This window comes from Nannobrachium achirus (assembly GCF_963921795.1).
Source record: "Nannobrachium achirus genome assembly, chromosome: 5".
In the NCBI taxonomy this organism is placed as follows: domain Eukaryota; kingdom Metazoa; phylum Chordata; class Actinopteri; order Myctophiformes; family Myctophidae; genus Nannobrachium; species Nannobrachium achirus.
Window position 1 is genome coordinate 5,254,051 of NC_137814.1, and position 5,364 is coordinate 5,259,414.

General features: G+C 43.3%; 1 long non-coding RNA gene across 1 annotated transcript; it reads left to right on the top strand.

The window, feature by feature from the left end:
* The first annotated feature begins 1,326 nt into the window (after nucleotides 1–1,326).
* On the top strand, nucleotides 1,327–4,960 carry LOC308285312. The gene is made up of 3 exons (XR_013962048.1): nucleotides 1,327–1,450; nucleotides 3,558–3,749; nucleotides 4,836–4,960. It is a non-coding gene; the product is annotated as an uncharacterized lncRNA (long non-coding RNA).
* Nucleotides 4,961–5,364: the final 404 nt, after the last annotated feature.

Genomic DNA, 5,364 nt, shown 5'->3' on the forward strand with positions numbered 1-5,364 from the left:
CTGAACTAAACACAAGTGGCAACAGAGGACGAGAACCAGGAGATAATAAAGTCACGCCACTGTGCGAGACAACAGAGGAGAATATATTTAGAACATCTTGAGTCTTCCTAAAACGTAACATGAGGCTACATTTGTTCACTCTTACATCAAGGGTCCTACAGCCTGGGAACGTTCACACTTCAGACTTATAGCAACATAAGAGAACATTAAACACATATAAATGATAACTAAAACACAGTATAGATTTATCTGTCAAGGTCATTAAACGGTACTTTTTTCAAAAAATAGACCGGATCAGATGGCCCGTTATAAACGAATACCAGGCTTTCCTGCGAGGTGGAAAGACGATGCGAGGTTATTTATGGCTAGGGAGGGAAAACACTTCTACAGACGTTGCAAATGTGTATTTACCGACTTTAGATTAAAACATAAGACACCTCTGCATTATCACAAGCTTACTAGTAGCGTTATAATTACATAATGTTGTGTAACAGTGAGATAAAACATAATAACAACATTAAACTCTCCTAGTCCGACGGAGCAAACACAACATACCTCCTCTCCGTGAATCCTGAACCTGAATCGCATGAAAGCCATGCGCATGCGCACTGCGCAGGCTCGCCCAGCTGTGTGACGTCATTAGCTCCTTTGCGAGGAAGCTATTCGCAAGCTTGTCTATGAAGGGAGCGCTCGTTTTATGGTTAGATGTCAGTTATTGTCCACGACGCTCAGTTATTGTCCACGACATTGCAAGCGGCGCGAAGGCCAGCGGACCTTGGTGCGGCGCGAGTGGCCGCGAAGAGCGGGCCAGGGCCGCTGGCCGCGCGGGTTACGAAGCCGTGGTGAATGCAATCGTTATATTTATGCACGATAAACGCAATGATAATTGGGTTTTGGTGCACCTCGCGCGGTCCAAGTGACTACAACCGAGCGCTCCCTAAGTCCGGTTCAGCCAATCACAGGGGGCTTGGGGGAGACCGGAACCAGACCGGAACAGGCTTGCGTTTCGGCCAGACGCATTCCAGAGATTTCACTCTGTTGTGATTGTGAAGACGCGAACGAGACAGCCGAACAGAGCGTATCGTGATTCGTGAACGTTCATACAGAGACACTTCGTGTTACGTTTGCGGTGAAGAAAGCTTTGTGCAGCTTGTGTCTGAGCTGGTCTTTGCACGACAGCCTGTAAAAACGAGGTATTTCCCCACGAAATTCAAAGACTGTTATTGTGGCTATTGGCTAATGCTAAGCTATAGCTTCAAGTACATTATAAGTGAACATTGCTACAGTGTGTTCTAGTTAAAGTTAAACTTAATTAACAAGTTGGACGTTTTGAGGAACATTCTGCCGTTGTCAAGCTGAAGACACAAAGAGGACAACGCAGATGGAGCTTTGAGCAACCAGGGCTTCACTCAAAGTTCCTCTGGCAACATGGGATGAGATTGAGCATACAGTGAGTGAAATACCACGTTAACCTGATGCTAAATAAGGGTCACCAGCACTTTCGCCTATAACATATTCGCCTACACGCATTTGGTCCTTTCGCCTGGCATTTTCGCCTTGGAGGAGAGTCTTTTCACCTACCTGTCTGAGCCATTTCGCCTACCCTCAATTCTGCTGTCAGATTGTCCATGTTTGCAAATTATCTCTTTGTCATTTAAATATTATAGTGACTGTGACAGTGGTGTCAAGTGAATCTAACAATTTATTTGACATTTATTATTTACATCACATTTTATTCCTAAAAAAATGGCAAAATAGTTTGTTATGCCTGTTGACAGGCAAGGTTGATTCTATAGGCTATTTAGGTGTAGCATATATCTTATATAGACCTATATAGGCTAATAGCCTACATATATATTTTGTATAGCCCTGTATTTATGTGATTACTATGGAGTGCATAGGATAGCCGTGTGTAGGTTTGACATGTAACACCACTGTCACAGTCACTATAATATTTAAATGACAAAGAGATAATATGAAAACATGGACAGTCTGACAGCAGAATTGAGGGTAGGCGAAATGGCTCAGACAGGTAGGTGAAAAGACTCTCATCCAAGGCGAAAATGCCAGGGGAAAGGACCTGTTACAGATGTTGTCCAAAAATCAGGCAGATCGGTACACAGTATCTCTGTAGCCGTTAAATGGAACAGGTATTTCTTACATTGATGCTCCCACATATTAGCATGCAAGCACCAGTTAAAGTTACTTTCCATCCCTCATATACTGTGTGCACAGTGCACATCCCATAACCCACACACTGCACATCATTTCGGAGCTCATATCTTTGAACGGGTAAGGGCTAGTGCTCATAACTTGTGAGGCGTTGTGAGTAGGGTTGCCAACCGTCCCTTAAAATACCGGATCATCCCGTGTTTGGAAACTAAAAGACGTGTCCCGTATTGAACTGATACGGGATGCTCTTTGTCCCGTATTTTAAGGTTGGATGATAAATATGAATGACGGGATGATTTAATTGAGAAATGACAGTGATTCTGCCTGTCAGTGAGCTTCCACTCTGCTCTCCTCTAAGATAAGTGTTGCATCCCGTTGCTGTGTGAGGCGCTGTGCTGTTTGTAGGCAGCTCATTGGCTTATTAACACAGTGTTGCTAAGACACAGTCTCCGCCCCTGCCCTACACCAATCCTATGGGCTGTAGGTTCAGTCCACATGTTGCCTGTGAGAGTGCGTGCGAGCGAGCTTATGACAGTACTCGGCTCAGAACATTGTTTAATGTCTTTAAAAAAAATGTGTGACAGAAGATTGTGTACAAACAGATTACGGCCGGACTACACCAAAAAATGCGCGCATACGCGCATACTGTCCTTAAGGACGCTCGCGTATGCGTAAATGCTCCAGGCTACACCAAGGAGGGAGTATATGTGAGGAAGACCAGATAGTCTGTGTACACAACGCATACGCGTGCTTAAAAAATAGAACCGATCCTATTTTTAGGGAATGTGTATCCGTGGTTCGCGCTATCCGTACGCCTGGTTTAGCCGGCTGAATTGATATACATTGGATCTATCAAAAACGCGCACTACGCACTGACGCGCTAAACGCGCACGACGCGCGTACGCACTGACGCGCTAAATGGCTTGGTGTAGCCCGGCCGTGAGACATGAATCCATGATAGGTGATAGCCTAAACAACAAGGTGAAAAAGCAGGCAGGCAGGCAAGCAAGCAGAAAATAAGCCTTTGGATATTCCGGGGAGCACTTAACAGTAGTCTTGTCTGCCAACTAAAGCAACCCCAGACTGCCTGGTATGTGAAATAACATAAGCATGCGTTGATTTTGTTTTTAAAACCTAATGGTTATTACTGTATGTATGCCAATATAATTAAACTAGTGTTGGGTAACCATAGAGTGGGCACTGGGCACATGAGAACCAGGTAGTCCATGTTTTGGAAAATTGAGATAAATAACATATAGGCCTACACTACATGATTTTAAGGTAATAGGACTTGGCCCAAAGTATTGTGCATCCCAACAAACATTATCGTTATTCTCCACTAGGTTTCCAGTTATTAAATTCCTTATTCACACTCCTCCTTTCAGAGCAGCGTGTGGAGTCCAGACTGCAGGTGAAAATGAACTCTCCAGACTCAGCCAGGGACATTTCTATTAAACAGGAGGAACCTGAAGACATCTCTATTAAACAGGAGGAACCTGAAGACATCTCTATTAAACAGGAGGAACCTGAAGACATCTCTATTAAACAGGAGGAACCTGAAGACCACGCACAGCTCAGTATGTATTTTCACTGCACGATAACCTTGGCAGAAAAGATCTAATCACAATGATAATAGTCGGTTATTATTAGAGCCCGATATCGGAAGGGCTCCACCACAACTGGTGGTCCCCGGACCATTGGTAAAAAAAACGTTTTTGAAGGTAAGATGTTTTAGTAACTTACCGGTAGGCTATTTATTATTATTGTATATTATCACAAAACATCGGCAATCGGTGGTCTAGCACTCTCCATCGGCAAACATAGGCATCGGTCAAAAAATATGGCATTGGTCGGGCTCTAGTTATTATACGACCACAATGGAGAGAAGTCCCCAGGCCTTTTTGTGTTATCCTTTTGGCCTAAATGTTTTACTGAACAGTACCTCGGTGCTATTACATATTTGTTGACTAACAAAGTATGCAATCACTCCAATCTGTAAATCTGAACGGATTTCCATTCGGATTTTTTTGTTTGAAAGCTGTGAGCAATGTGGACACACGTGGTGCATTATCTAGGCATGGGTGTGCATGATCCGTGCACTATGAATTACATGGAAGTCTATGGAGACGAATGGCAGGTGGGAGTACGGAGGTATGTTAAAATGGCGGCCAATGTGTTAACATAGATGTTGAACTATGACCTATTAACTTCCACCAGACATGTCAAGCTCGGCGTGCTACGGTTTCATAATGTGATGCACTTAGCAGCATGAGCTATGATTGGTTTAATTTGGAGGTTACAATGCATACATACTTAAGATACAAACACATCATAAATGGCTTGGCCTACAGTGCCTAACTTACTTCCAAAACTGAGCTCACATGTTGATTGATTGAATGACTGATTTAATACTTTATCAGTAGACATTTAAACACACACACACACACACACACACACACACACACACACACACACACACACACACACACACACACACACATATATACATCGATATACATCGATTCCAGCTTCCATAACCATGTTTTTATTTAGTAACTGTTTGGTCAGTCTTAGTAGATCATAGCTATGTACATGGAAGATGGGAAAATATATTAACATTCTAGGAGCCCAGTGTTCACTATTGTTATTTATTCTGCTCCTAGACATCCTGGAACAGGAGGAACCAGAGCCTCCACACATTGAAGAGGAAGACGAGGAGCGACTTCAAAGACCAGAGAAGCCTGGTGGATCAATGTTGACATTACTAGCTGTTGAGCTTGAATCTGACACTGAAGACAGTGATGATTGGGGGGAGACGAGTGGAGGTGTTAACGCTGGAGAAAAACCTTTACGGTGTAAATTCTGCAACAAGAGTTTCAGCTTTTCATCTCAACTGAAGACACATCAGAGTGTCCACACTGGAGAAAAACCTTTCCATTGTGAACTGTGTAACAAGTGTTTCAGATTTTCATATACACTAAAGAGACACCAGCGTGTCCACACTGGAGAAAAAACATTCCACTGTAAACATTGTGACAAGAGTTTCAGTCGGTCAGATGAACTGAAGGCACACCAGCGTAACCATACTGGAGATAAACCTTTCCAGTGTAAGAATTGTGACAAGAGCTTCATTGCCTCATCTCACCTGAAAATACACCAGCGTATCCACACTGGAGAAAAACCTTTCAACTG